This window comes from Photinus pyralis, unplaced genomic scaffold (assembly GCF_008802855.1).
Source record: "Photinus pyralis isolate 1611_PpyrPB1 unplaced genomic scaffold, Ppyr1.3 Ppyr1.4_LG4, whole genome shotgun sequence".
Taxonomy (NCBI): domain Eukaryota; kingdom Metazoa; phylum Arthropoda; class Insecta; order Coleoptera; family Lampyridae; genus Photinus; species Photinus pyralis.
This window is the reverse complement of record NW_022170511.1, coordinates 29052236-29068296: the sequence shown is the minus strand read 5'-3', so window position 1 is coordinate 29068296 and position 16061 is coordinate 29052236. Positions and strand designations below refer to the sequence as shown.

Here is a 16061-nt window from a genome sequence, read left to right as displayed (position 1 = left end):
ATATATTATATTAATACATTTTGTGTAAATAAAGTATTGTGTTGTGTATCAATTTCTAATTCAATAATGAATACCGAGAAACCACTCGACTACGACACAATACATACATACACATAATTACCTTTTAATTACACGATTTGAATAATTATCCCTATATGTCAGTTAATCAAATGAATTTCATTCTATTGAAGAACAAGTACGTAATAATTTTCAGTCAGCAACTTAAAAACCCTTACAGAAATCACAGCCTAACACTTTACTTATACTGACTAACGATGAAAAATTGAAAAAGCAATAACTAAAATATAAGTATAAAAACGAATATAAAAATTAATTGTACCTACTAAAGATCATCATAATGTTGAATACCTACGTATAGTGGTAGGTACGTTTCTAATTCTGTAAAAAAAACACCAGATATTTATTGCCAATTTAAGAAAACTCCAACATTTACATTGTTTAATCTGTTCACCCTTGCAACTGTAATAAAACGAAGCATAAACTTTTTATGAGATTACTGGAAAATTACCCACGAGGAAAATGTTAAATGGGAATCTAATAAGTAAGTAACTTGTTGATTGGACAAGTATACGTTTTAATCAATAATTCAGGAACAAACACCTAGATTTTTCTCTATATTAGATTAAGATTAGTGAACATCTCTTGAATTGAGTATCCAATCAGTGCAAAATTAAGTTACGGCTATTATTTCGCAACACGCAAGTAATTTACTTGAGCGTGACATGATAAATTAATCAAACAGGTGAATGGGGATCGAAGACTTTTACTTAATTTTTATGTCGTTAGTTGCAGCCGATCAAGTCATCACTTTGTGCGTGGAAAAATTTGATCTCCACCGCCACTTTGAAGGGAATGCGAAGCGAGTTGTCATTTCTTATTCCTGACCCATCCTTTAATTCCCCAATTTCGATTTAAAATGTCACCAAGTTGGTGATCGGTACTATTTAATAACTGTTAAAAATTAGAACACATGTTTTCATAGCGATTATGTATGCGCCATTTTTATGTAAATAATAAAATTCTTTTTCAACTCCACGATTTTAATCAAGGATCGTAATTTCAGTACGCTCTTTCAAATATGCCAAGTATTCATTTAGGACGAGCAGCCTACCCTTGTAAGAATAATCACAATGCTTGTTACAAAATCAATATGGAATGCCATTCGCAAATTTATATTTCGTAAATTAAAATTATAAACGCCATTTGCAATCAGCACCTCTTTGGGAGACATTCGCTTTCCTACTGGAGTTTGGAAAATTAGCTTTAAATACTTATGATTATTGTGTAGTGAATTTTGAGTTAAGTTGCATAAATAGACAACGTAAATAAATTAATTATTTTATGTAATTAGTTAAAACAAGACATAAAAGGCAAGAAAAGCAAATATTTAAACAATGTGTGTTACTACAAATAGTAATAAAAACGAATGTGCATACCTAATTGAAACCACGTGCAGGTAAATATAGGAGAGGCGAAATAATGGGCAGTAAACACGTCCATCAAAGTTGCACTTTTCTTGTAACTATCACGCATCTTGTTGACAGAGAGGGTGCCATGGCCTGTGACAGTAGGTTGTACATGTCGAGATGCCAGCAATGGGTGGAAACATAGCCAGCTCCTGATGCTCGATCGATCGCTTCACGCCCAGTTTTCCCGCGCACTAGGGGATGTTGCGCATTACCGAAAATCTTCGGCTGCGCTCACAAAACATCCCAAATGAAATGTGAGAGATCTCAGTCCTTGGAAGTTCCGTAATCCAAGGACTCCTTTGAGAATTCATGCCTCGCTGAATATTTCGTGATCGGGTTCCCTATAAAACGTCGACTTTAAATTAGTATCGCTACCAAAATTAAAACAACTTTTATTTTTCGAATATCGTACTTACTCAAGGATAAAGACGTTGACAGCAATCCCTTTCCCTCACTTTCTACAAAATATAACAGTTGGTTGAATCTTGATTAGCGTCGTGTTTCCTTTCAGGTCGCTTTTGATACCTTTATGTCGATCCCTTAATATGCATTTTTCGAAGATATGTCCTACCACCTAAGCATGTTTCGTCTTTCGTTATAGAATTATAGATACACTTGTAACTTCAGTCATATCTCCTGTTCAGAGTTTTCATTTTCTGAAATAAAAAGAATATTGCCATAAAGTTTATTTGAATGGTGCTTCAACACATTGCTATAGTATACCAGCTTTGCTAACAAATTTTATAATGCAAATGGTACTTGTTTAGCAACAAGCGTGTAATATCTTTGTTTTCAGTACCTGAATTATGGTCATATCACACAAATTTTTAATTCTTTGAACGTATTAATATATGTATGGTAGCTAGAAGATTATGCGTATACAAGGGGGAAGTAAGAGTCTTCTGTACCAACTGCACCCAATGTAAATTTCCATAAGAGCGCCCGCCATAAAAACACAAGTTGTTTTTAAAAAAAATTTTACTACAACTATTTTATAAATTTACACCGTTAGGTACCTACAAAATGTTCGAACTATATTTTTTTTTGTTTATAACTGAATACCGATTGTTTAATGATTACCGATTATTGCGCTAATCTGTTTTATTTTTTTACTCTTGATCAAAGCGATTTATGGAAAAAGTAAACCGACAGTTTTGTAGAATATTTCCCTCATATGTAATATATCCCATATGAGGTGTGCAATTATCGCTCAATTACAGCGGTAATTGCATTGTAGAAAGCGAAAGAGCCCTGCGATAATTGCACCGTCCATATCCATGGCAATGGCAACTGGCAACTCCATTGGACACTTTCATAATACACCGATAATTTATAAGTAGGTAACGTCAGTTTGACAAGTAATGTTTGTTCTGGAAATATTCCCCGCATGCATCAAAATAAACCTGACTATTCAATTCATCTAACATTTGTCACATTTCGACCAGTGAAATGTCGAGATTTCAAATTGTTGAGCCAATGGGAACGAATTATAGTGATTATATCATTCATACGACATTGAGCCAATCAAAACTTCCACTTTCCTTAGATACCAATGCATTAATAAGCGATTATACCCTTGACGACGTGATATAATCGATTTGGTGTTTTCGCTATGTCATTTAAAGTCATAAATCTAGTATACACTATATTTGATGACAATAACAATAACTGTCAAAATAAAATTCTATTCATTATATAATCGTGTCGAATACCACTCGAGCATTACAAAATAATTTTTATACTACCTCGTAACTCGACGAATAATCCGTTGAAACACCACTCGACCTTCGGTCTCGTGGTGTTTCGGATCATTCGTCTCGTTATTCGGTAGTATAATCGATTATTTTGTATGCTCTTGTGATATTATAATTGACAATTTCACGTGTGGTATTTCAGCGACAATTCAACTCATGTATAAAAAATCACATAAGCCGCAGTGTAATTGTCACTTTGACAGCGGCAAAAGTTACCTGCAACTTTTCCAGCGACAAATGCACTAGTGGTTTTTTCACTTATTCATTTTCGAACCAATTATCGCATTATCCTTTCCCATATGACTAGTTTGACGTCTGTCAATAATTGATTAGTTTGGTGAATTTCTTGTTCGTTAAATTGTCCTGCCGAATTACACTCGAGGTTTGTATTTAAACCGAGTAAATTTGGGTTGTGGCAATTCAAATCTGTTTCCTTTTAGCAATTGGACTCGAAAAACTGTCAACCTAAAAATGCTCCACCTGCGGTGTCGCATTTTTATTAGTTGACAGTTTTTCTCGTCTAATTGCTAGGCAACAGATTTTCATTACCTATACAACCCAAATTTACTCGGTAAAATACAAACCTCTTGTGCAATTATAAGTGACAATTCAATGCGATTATTCAATGACATTTGTCAAACTTCCACCAGTGAAATGTCGCGAAATTTTGTCGTATTAACCGGAACATTCTTCTTAGTTTGTTAATCAATTTCGACAACCGACTTATCACCACATCTTTTAATTTAATCACTCATAACGAATTAGCTTGGAGCACAAAAGTTCGAATAGAATCGATAGCAAAATGAAAAGCAACTTCCGTAATTTATTTTGACGTTTATTGTTGTCATGGAAATACATTCGCGTGGGTAATTATGCTTAATTTTTCTGATTCATTGAATAGTCCTCCGAATACCATTCGTAGTCGAAGTATTTGTAGATTATTTTTGAGCTGCTGTTCCACTCATGCTAGTTACGCTTTTTAATACCACTCGCGCAAGCGCTCGTGGTATTAATCAGCGTAACTAGCATTCGTGACAGCACCTCAAAAATATTCGACAATACTTCGACTACTTATGGTATTATATATGATAATTTTTTATTCAAGCATGTTGTCAGTAAAAAACTGCATTCGGTCATTTTCATGTTTCGTTAAAATCTTTCGCCAAAATATGAAAATAAACTCATGCAGTTTTTAGACAACATGCTTTCAAAAAAATTATCGGTAATTTTGTTGCACTTGTGCAATTACCTACGATAAGTTACTTCTAAAATTACCCCAAAAAATGAAATCATATTTTTAGCGCATTTTTTAAGAATTAAAAAAAATGTGCTATTGATTGCGTTTTGTCCGCCCGGACCCACTTCTACCGTTTTGAACTACTTCCTGATCCTAGAGTCCTGGAATTTTTTGCAGTAGTTTGCCTATTATAGGCACACTTTCAAGGTATAGGCTGCCTATACCTTGAAGGTGTGCCAGACGGCCATCAAATTTCGCTGCCTAAAAGGGGGGCCCCCCACTGCATAACTTTTACATGCGAGAACCAATTGGTCTCAGATTTTGCATACGCATGCCTTTAATGGTGCCAAGTTAAACTTTAAAAAATAGGGGGGGGGGGTAAACACATGTTCTACCCTTCATGATATTCTAATAAAAGGTCTCATCGAAATAAATTGGTTTGTACAAACTATAACTAAGAACGGATTGTCGGAAGAGGGTACTCACAAAGGGCGACTGAGACGTCTGCAAGAAATATATCCATTAGTGATGTCAAAACAAAAGCTAATTCGGTTAAAAGAATGCGCTTTATCTGCACAAGAGTTGTGCACAATTTATACTTGTTAGTAAATAAAGTCTGTAACTTGGCGGGCGGTAAATCAACAATTTGAGTGTAGTAAGTGGCGCCGCTGCACAGTGTCGACGGGGACTAGGACCAAGACAGGAGTTGACAAAGCAGGAATATCATCCTGTTTCTTGCAACTATAATCATATACGTAAGTACACTATAATGTAAAAAAGTTACGCTTAGCTAAAGAATTATAAATAAAGCCAAGGTAGCAAATACCCATACGTTTACCACGTACCTATTCTTTTGATAAAGATTAGCAATTTTAACACTTATCTTTTGAAAAGACGATTAAATAAAAAATAAATCCCGAATTCTGGAAAATAGTTTTTATATAACAAGTGCGCGAAGTTCAATTTCACGGATTGAGACTCAAATGCGCGAAATAATTTCGCGCTACCGTTATATAGGTACAGTATTTTTTCTACAACTGAACCGATTGTTAATTAAATTTGCTGTTTAAGTTCAACTTTGTCACGTGCGCGAAATACTTTTTTTCACTGTTGACGATTTCGCGCACGTTGTCAAGAGCAACCTTACTTATTAATTAACCGTTTAAAAATCTAGTACTTCGTGTTACGAAATTCGTCAGAAAATGACAGGTTTTTTTCACAGTGTTGTAGAAAAACATGTTTTCCGCGAACATTTGATAACTCCCTAAAAACAATTATTAGTCGGCCTTTCACGAACCTTCTATGGATATAACTATAGTTTACGGTTGGATGAATGAAGCTGATTTATTTTACAGGCTAATGATAGGTACTGCCAATGACTATGACAGTGTTTCTTTGTTAAATTTTTTCGAAATGGTGTAATTGAGCTAACTAGGTAGGTGTCTGCTGGGTGGTATTTTTGACCATATACCATAGCACTCACCAATATACAGTATATACTTGCCAAAATCTGTAATATAAAAACTCCTGCTTAATCACACATTACACTGTTATACCATGGTATCTTACTGGTTTACCAAGGAAATTGCAATGCAGTGCAAACTGAATATCATATGTTTTTAAATGACTGCAATATTGGCTTTTTACATGATGAAAGAAAGTTTTTTTTCTCTTTCCAACTATATATGGCGTTACCAATATAATTCCACTGGATTTGATGCACTCTGTTGTAATGGGTTGTTCTGAGTGGAAGGTCCGCTTAGCGAAAGGCTTTTTAGAGAAGAGTACTGGTTGTGGTTTAGGAAGGGAAATAATCATAGATAGATATTACGAAAAAGAAGACTTGATAGACATGAAGAAATGAATCTGCAACATGTAGAAATATGCTGTAGAAAACCAGCAAAATACATAATTCATTCTGCATGAAATTGTAAGAGATTCTGTAAAAAATTAGTCCTTGTGTGAGATGAAAGACTTCAGCGCATTTTTGTGTGACAGATCAGTATCCTGTTGGTCAAATTTGACTCCACCATCAATAAGATCTTGCCGAAGGCCAGTCATTAATATGCAAGCTACTTCCCGGATAGGATCGTGTCAATGTTGAACAAAAAGGCAACGTTCCACGTCTTATTCCGGAACAACGTGTTGTTATACTCGAAAATAAGGCAATACCATATAGAAAACATACATTTTTGTGTAAATAACGTCATAACGCCACTTCGGTCTAAACGCCAAAAATAATACGGAACACCTTGTAAATGAGAATATTTTAATTTTTTAAGACTAATGGCCGTTTGCACCGAGAAATTTAAGTGGAGCTTAGCTTAAGCGTAGCTTAAAATACATGACAACAATTATTGAGACAATGGTTACCATGGAGTTTAAGGTACGCTTAAGCTAAGCTCCGCTTAAATTTGTCGGTGCAAATGGGCATAAATCTAGGGATTATCAACGAATAAGCACAAAGTTGGTTTATTGTATTTGAATTTGATATCTAGGTGTCTATTTGTCCTTGTAGAATTGCGCAATATTTTCTTGTTTAAATGTTGTTTCCTTAAATACTTGAAATGTAAGAACGTGTAAATTTGTGTACGCTAAATCTCTGTCTGACAGTATGACCTATTTGTTTACCGGAAGACACAATTTGTCATTTTTATAATAAATTTGTGCACAAGAAATATCAGGGAAGGTGTTCCATTAATAAGAAAATTAGCGAAAATCGTGGATTTTGCCTACTTATTTATAAACTACCCATATAGGTACTGGAAGGCAAAATCGAATTCGTGTGTTTGCAATTTCTGAGTTATCCTTTAAGTGCATTTTTTTGAATTAGTTTTAATGCCGCTCTAAAATTATATTGGCTCTAACAAAAAGTAATTGGGTTTAAACATTCAGAGCTGTCAAAAAACGGATTTATGGCTCAGTGGTAAGAGCATTGGGTTATAAATCCGGAAGTCGGGTGTTCGAACCTGGGTTGAGGTGAATTTTTCATCTGTGGCGGAGATGGAAATTACCTTAGACCAGTTCCGAGCATTCTACCGGCTACTCCGAATTAGGTTTTCCTGCAGTTTTCCTAATTCGTAAGGTAAATACCGGAGTAGTATAGACCATCTTAAGACCTCCTGCAGAGGCACCTCTAAATAGCATTATGCGGGTCACTCTGTAATTGGGCGCATGCCTGTTGAGGGCCCAAAACAAGAGAGGGATAATAAAAAAAAAAAAAAAAAAAATATGGACCCATACCTACGTTTATTATTAGACAAAAGAACGAGAACAACGCTAAAGTTGCGGAACTAAATTTAGGGGTTAATTTTTTTAATTGGGCCATTAATTAATTTATTTTGATAAATAAAGTGGGTGAGGGGGTCAGGTTTAATGCTGTTGGGAGTAGAATTGTGATGTTTTCTAAAACGAGTAATACATGTCTCTTTTTATAGACTTCCAATGTATTGAAACACATTAGTGCAGAAATTCAACTTTGGTGAAGCTGTAGGCTGAAGACCAAAGCTTTATATAATTATATATAGGGTAGTGTTTAGTTTTGAAGCACGCACCGTTCACAAGTTTTCGTGCTATTGCAGAACCCAAGGAGCACCTAAATAATGCGGAGAAAGTTTTCTGACAGGTGATTCTGAATTCATTTAGTAGTGCATTGTGTAACAAAACAAAGCGCACATTTCTTTATGGAAGAGATTTTCGGCATTTCCACGTCCTAGTTCAGAACGAACAGCCAAGTTAAAACGAGAAAGTTTTCAAGGCGAGACTGACTAATCGAACTTCGTCTATGTTTCGTCTGGTGGCCACTATATTAACGATTCCTTTCCTTTTGAATAATATTGTGAAGATGCGTTCGCGCTCTTGAACGTCACCTCATTTTTATCGTTTTATTCGCTTTTACTTCCGTCAGTCATAGGCAACATTTATATAAAGTAATCGCAATAAAATGCCAATCCTTCCATTAGTGCTTAAACAGAGTACAACTGTTCTATAAATCATGCGATGAAAACTTTCATTCTATGATTTACAAAAAAAAACATTGTAGGAAAAGACAAAAAAGAAATAACTTTAGTAAACGAACGAAAATTCGATTATTATGATCCTCCTCCTTTCGATTACCATTCGGTAGTACATTCGAATTTCCAATAAAATATTGTAGGCATGCGTGGGGTAGTAAAACCTTAATAAAATAACTAGCTTAGGTAGTCGCATGTATTCATGGTAATCGTTTGGTTCCTAAAACGAGAAAAACTTACCCTCAATCGTTTTATAATTGCTCTTATAAAAGCAAGAACAATGAAAGAAACTTGGCTACAAAGGAACAAAGGCTTTTTATATTTTAGTGCTCCAATATTTGGAATGCGGCCAACTTATATTGTTCTTATGAAATCATATATTATTTATAGTAGCTTTTAGGACAGTGTTGAGCCACATTTCGTTTCAAAATATACAATATTGGTATGAGTAGTGTAGTATCAAGATGTTAACGTGCTTGCCATAAATGAGTGATGAGCATACAGCTGAGACAATTACATTTTGGCAAATTTCTATAAATGTCAAGGTTTGTACTCGTTCTATTAAACGAACCCTACGCACAAGATACACAGAAGGAATCTACTAACTTGTTGAAACACTGGACAATCAGGTACCGGTTTTTGTAAAATTCTCTAATTTTAACAGGAAAGTTACAATTCAACTATCACTTACAAGTTACACCTGCATGCAAGGGGGTGTCTAGAGTTGCACTTTATATAAACTGAAAGGACCTTTCTTTCACTTTTGTTGCTCCCTTAACATAAAAAGAAAACGTGTTCGTATGTCCTTCTCGCCATCACTGTTTAAATTCAACTTCCTAGAAGGCCGCCAAAATTTGATGATAAGTATCTACCTATTATACCTGGCCCAAATTGATGTACGACCCCCTAAAAATTTACTGCCAAAGTAAACTTCGCTGGAGTATTACGAGTTTTTGACTTGGAAATTTGAAATGCTATTTTTTTTAATATCTCGAACTTAAAGATGTGAATATTTGGGTACTTTTCGCGTAGGTAATAGCGATACAAGATGTTTCAGAATAAACGGACAACAGCTTAGTGCCGTTACTTACAATTCGATATTCATTAACCAAAGACTACATACAGTAAGTATAATAACTTAAAATGTGCTAATTGTCGCAAATTCTCAAAGTGGCGTCTACCAACTTTTTTCTAATGACGTGTTATAGTTTTTTTTCCGTCGCATCTTGCAGACATTTTTCTTGATTTATGGCCGTCTTTTCTACAAGATATAATAGGTTCTTTTCAACAAAAAAATACAAGACAGGTGTGCCAAATAACTGGAAATCATTCTAGTTTTAAGTAAATGCTTTCAAATGGTTTTTAAATTATTTATAGTTAACAAATATCAAAATCGATTACTACAATAAATTAATGAACAATTTTATTTTTAGTGCCCCAATAGTTGTTGTGTTGAAGAGATGATACGGTAGTGTGAATGCTTTCCATTTTCCCATTTTAAAGGGTAAATTAATCAAGTTGCGCCTGTTTATATTTCTCACTCAATGCTCTGGTAGAATCTTAAAGCTTTAAAAGCGGACCAAAGGGACCGCTGTCGTTCAGTTTTTAAAAATACATACAGGGTGACAATTTGAAAACTTACCACCCCCCATATCTTAGTAAATAAACGAGATATTTAAAAAAATCAAAATCCGTTTCGGTAATTCGGAGGGGGAATCACAATGACATAGTTGGCGACGAACCCCCTCACACCCCCTGCGCCCCAGCCACCCCAACTTTTAAATCTTAAATAGTGACCCCCCATGTGTGATACGTCGTTGGAAAGCTCTGAAAAAATGCTTTCCAACCATACCAAATAGCATTACATTTAGTTTAGTAATTATCGTGAAAATCAAAAAATAAACGTGGAAAATCGTATTTAACTTGAACTTCCAAAGCCGACTCGACAGCAACTCATTTTTGATCGCCAGTTATAATCTATTCTCAAACTCTTGTCGAACCTTTCCAATGTTGGTTTTGCAATATTTCGACATTCTTGAATTATTCTCTCTGTCTTAGTTCGTCTATGTTCGCCGGTTGCGTTTAAAATACGACAGATTTCAAATGTATCATATTAGTTTGTTTTTTGATTTGCACGATAATTACTAAACTAAATGTAATGCTATTTGGTATGGTTGGAAAGCATTTTTTCAGAGCTTTCCAACGACGTATCACACATAGGGGGTCACTATTTAAGATTTAAAAGTTGGGGTGGCTGGGGCGCAGGGGGTGTGAGGGGGTGCGTCGCCAACTATGTCATTGTGATTCCCCCTCCGAATTACCGAAACGAATTTTGATTTTTTTAAATATCTCGTTTATTTACTAAGATATGGGGGGTGGTAAGTTTTCAAATTGTCACCCTGTATAGTCCAGTAAATTTGTATTTTTAATTTTATTTTTCCGACTTGTTTAAATGGTAAAGAGAGAGAAAAATCCAAGTTTGCCAATGCGACTGAAGTCTGGAGAAATTTCTGTGGTCAGAAATCTGCAAAAATGTTTGCCTCTTTTGAGTTTTCTACAATAACTAACCAACGGCAATACTTAGGTGAAATCATATCTTATTCAAAATTGTAGTATATAAAAGTACCGTTTTGGAGATATTCGCTCTTAAAGTTATGCCATCACCAATAGATATATTTCTTCCAGACGTCCCCATCGCCTTTTGTGAGTACCTACCTACCTTTTCCCAATCCGCTCTTGAGATATAAGTAATTATAATCGATCACGATAAGGGGTCCAGGAGGACTATGATTGGTAAAAGTTATTTCCATTCTTGAGACCATTCATTAGAGTACCATGAAGGCTAAAACTAGTCCCCCCTCCCCCTCCGATCACCCAGTGATGTCGAAACGGAATCGCGTAGGAAGGTTATAATTTGTAGAGTAGAAACCAATTCATTTCGATGAGACCTTTCATTAAAATAGCATATGAAGGGTCAAACATGTATTTACTTCTCCCTCCCTTCTCCCTCCTACCATTTTCAAAAGTTTTACATGCATGCATGCATGTAAATCTAAGACAAATTAGTTGTCCGACATTTCTTTTAATTCTTTAACCATGCGCTAAAAATTATATTATTTCCAAAAATTGAGAAAATCACGGAATTTTAAATTGGTGTATCTCCTAAACTAGGTATACGTGCTAGGGCGCCAAATAAAATATAAAATTAAAGGTACTTTTATACAATACATTTTCGGTTTTACCCAAGTATTGCCGTTGGCGAGTTATGTTAGAAAAACCGAAAAAAGTTAAAAAATTTTGCAGATTTTTGGCCACAAAAATTTCTCCCGATGTCAGGCGCATTGGCAAACTTGTTTTCTCTATCTCTTTACTATATTTAAACCAGTCGGAAAAATAAAATCATCTACCAGACCTTTTGTAACCATTTAGCATTTTTACGTCTAATTTGACTGGACTAATATTGTTATTTCTGTATTTCATAAATTGCTATAGTAACAATAACTCTTTAGCAAAGGATTCCTCGTTTAACACTACTGCTAATCTTAATTTCGTAACCAAAGTGTCTTTATTAAAAGTCTGATACAGTACCTGACACAGAAAATCAACATTCAAAAACATAATTTAAGAAACAGATCTACCACCGTGGGCTCTTTTAAAACGTTTGGCTGATATTGTAATGTAAAATAAAGCTTAAGCGTCGTCGAGGAATATGCAATACTTGCGAAGCAATAAATTTGTATAGTCAAAATATTACCTGCTAATATATTAACAGATTCAGTTTCTCTTAATATGTGCAGTGCAGTGTTCAATTTACTACTCGACCAATTAGCATCAAACGATACCTCCCAGATTAATTACAGAAATGCTCCAACGTGCCTTGTTACACCACCCTAAATTGTATCAACCGTAATATAGGTGTGCACACACTACTATACCAAGCGTTATGCAGTCTTGTACATTATGAGATACTGCTATGTAATGGTTAATTATGCTATATGCATGCGGTTTAGAGAAGTTTTCAATCTCAACGGCAGCGTATGGTGACCTTTATTGGATATAAAGATCAAATCGGGAATACATAAAACGTATTGTATATAAATCTGATGTATTGTATAACAAAAAGTAAATTAGTAGATGTAAACTTGAATACCAAAACAGCCCTTTCTAATAGATTAAATAAAACATGTTTCCAATGACTGTTAGAAAATGGTAGATTTTGGGTGTTTCTTTGCGTCGCAACCCTTTGTAGGGCCAAATTAAAAACCTAGTTCAACAGCTTTTATCACATAATTTAATATTAAATAACTAACGTGTACTAATAGTTAATAATCATTTTGTTTAGTATGACACTACAACGTTTTTAGGAAAACAAAATGCGTCTATGGATAAAATTATAGTGTATATTATTCATATAATGTTTAATTGAAGATATACCTAAGGATTGATTAGATTAGCAAGAATTAACATGGTAGGTCTATCATAAAATCAACAATCAAGTTGAAGTTAATACAAACTAATTGGTATTTTAAACTAAATGTTGATAGCAGGCCCAAAACAAGACGTTACTTGTTCTGTTCGTGATCCAGACGTCAATGTATGATGTACATACAAGGTTGCTGATAAGTCTGGAAACGGTCGATTATCGTGGAAAATATACAAAAATCGAAAAAAGTTTAATACGATAGTTTAAACTCTAAGGTATCAATGTCTACCAGTCAGTAGGTAACAATTTTAATTGTGCAGGGTTAGTCATAAGGACGTGACAGACCAGAATTGCATGTTTTAAATAGAACACCCTGTACATGATTAGATATTTCAATTCTGGTTACCGAGTTTTGAAAATAAACGTTATTATTTTAAAATATATTGAATGAAGAACAATAATTAAAGATATCACGAATTTCTTTTGAAAACTTCTGTGGTCCTGAAATCAACAATTATATATATAATAATTATATAATATTATTGTTCTTCTTTCAATCATTTAATAAATTTTAAAATAATAGCTCGAAAAGGATTAAATTTAAGTACATTTGAATCATAGAAATTTTTCTTAAAATTGAGAGAATAATTGAAATATCAATAATGTACAGGGTGTTCCATTTAAAAAAATGTAATTTTGGTGCGCCACGCCCCTATGACCAACCCTTTATAATTACAATTATTACTATGTAGTACACAATGAAGATTCCTAAAACTAGTTTATTAACGTTTTTGTGGTAGATTGTATGTTCTCCCCGATAATCGACCGTTTCGAGACTTATCGGCGACCCTATATACATTTCAGAATTAGTAGTCCAATATCGCGCTATTGCGTTGTTTGATGTTGCTGTACATGAAATAATCATATAGCCATCATTTTGGGTATCTAAAAGGTTTACTTCTGCTGTACACGGAAGCATAAGGAAGATACTTTATAAATCTACATTGACAACTGACTAATCGCATACCGGATGACATTTACAGAGAATCAATGTATAATAAAATTCGGTATTCAACCATAAACGAATATACAGGGTCACATTTGAAAAACCACAAAATCTCTTAGTGCCACTCGAAAAAGGATAAAAGGTGCATTGTTGAAAATAATGCTACTATCATGAAATTTTTTCAGAAATCAAAAAATGAAATCATAAATGAGGCCTCTGATTTAAATAGGGAAGTTAAGGGCGACTTCCGGTGTAACCGGAAGTTGTATGATTTTGGAAATATCTTACACTGAAAAATATTCTTGAATCGTATCGTATTGCATCATATGGGTGGCACACCCTAGGTACAGACGTTTTCAGGTCGCATCAACAGCCGTCTGTGTGATTTAACGACAGTCGTGGTATGACTGCCGGGACTGCCAGATTTACATGCCCTTCGAAGAATTATTATTATTATTCCTGAATAATAATTATTTACGCCTTTGTTGATTATTGGTTAAAACTAAATTAAGAGGTTTCGGTTTTTAGATACCAACATTTGATTCATTTTTTAAAATACGGACCTGTATTTTTTTTTATTTTTGAGTAACTTTTAATACCCCAAAGCGAATGATGCATGACACTTACTGCTACTCTTTTCAATACAAGTCATTTGAAGTTTCCTTCAAAATTCAAGAGTAGGCATTGAACTCGAAATATGACTACAGTGTGCCTTGCCTTTGACCACAAACAAAGTATTATACATAATTAATTTTGGGAAATCAAAAGGCAGAAACCATTTTTGAAACGAATGCAAATATATACTATCTAATTTCAACATGTTGGCTTCAAAATGTTATTTTGGGTTTAAAGTGTTCATAACTATCCTCATATCTTGTTTCGGGTGGATGTTTATATATTTATAATTTATCGCAATCGCGAAATTTTGGGTTTACCGACGCGCATCTCACCACCTTTCAGTCGTGGAACGATCTTCATCTAAAAACCGAAACATCGCATCGGTAAAGTAAAATCTTTTTCTTACAGAGAAAAGTAAGAGAAAAAACAACACGTCACGTCATAGATAACCTCGTATGTCAATACATGTCTTTCCATGGAAATTAACTGTCCGATAAGTTTAACTGAACTAAGAAGAAACAAACAAAGAGCAACAAATTAAAGAAGTAATCGTAAACGATTTACAAAAAGCGCATTTCCACTTGAATTCACTTCCCATTTGTAAAATGCAACTTCCGCTGGAATTTGGTAAAAATGATGCCACAAATAAGAACGTTAATCCATTTTTGATGTTCTACTTCAATTTCAGTTTACAAGAAGAATCCTACCCTAAAAATTTCGAAGAATTTGTTTGCAAGTAACGAATGTGGGTCTGGGCATTTGCGTTGGTTTTAGGTGTTTTTAGTCGGATCGGATTGCGCACGTGCAAAACAAATTTATTTGATTTGGCATTGGTTTTACGTTTATTCGAGATGCCTACATATTTCAATTAACAAATAAAAAAACTTAGATTACGCAAATACAAAAGTTATCGTGCGAAACTGTACATGGACGGACAGACGGAGACAGACAGACGGGCAGGCAGACAGACAGCCATCAAGGTAGCAATACAAAACCACCACACCATATAGCGAAAAAAGGTAGAACAATAGCTCTTAAGAATTTAAGATAAAGAACTATAAGTAGCGACTAAACGGCTGTACGGACGGACAGACGGACGGATAAAGAGGTCACAATAACGCATTTTTTTTTACATTTTTGGGGAAATTCGTTAAAAAGTAGGCAACCGTAGTGCGCTACCCTGTTCAGAAATTTATGCCAAATCTTGTTTTGGAAGTGGGAAAATTTTATTTATTTAATAGAATCTCCCTTTTTTCTGTTCATCTATCATTCACGTTGAAAATGAAGGGTAGTTTGTAATTACATCCCTCTAACTAAAATGAATAGTTTCTGTAGAAAGGGGAACAACAGGAAGTTATTTCTGCAGTAATTGTTACATGTTTAGCGCATTTCCACAAAAATAAAAAAAAATGCGCTATTGTGGCCACTTTGTCCGTCCGTCCGTCCGTCCGTCCGCTCCGTTTTTGCGACGCTACTAGTTCTTTATCTTAAGAGCTATTGTTTTGGTTCGTTATGGTGTC

The 16061-nt window shown here is 34.5% G+C and overlaps 2 long non-coding RNA genes across 2 annotated transcripts in view; one reads left to right on the top strand and one right to left on the bottom strand.

The window, feature by feature from the left end:
• Positions 1–1347: 1347 nt before the first annotated feature.
• Positions 1348–16061, bottom strand: part of LOC116167836 — a 40502-nt gene continuing 25788 nt past the window's right edge. Inside the window, exons 2-3 of the long non-coding RNA XR_004144658.1 lie at positions 1907–2146; positions 1348–1831 (exon numbers count right to left, since the gene is read on the bottom strand). This is a non-coding gene — a long non-coding RNA (uncharacterized LOC116167836). The remainder of the gene's footprint in view (positions 1832–1906; positions 2147–16061) is intronic.
• Positions 8912–16061, top strand: part of LOC116167835 — a 42285-nt gene continuing 35135 nt past the window's right edge. The window contains exon 1 of the long non-coding RNA XR_004144657.1: positions 8912–9123. This is a non-coding gene — a long non-coding RNA (uncharacterized LOC116167835). The remainder of the gene's footprint in view (positions 9124–16061) is intronic.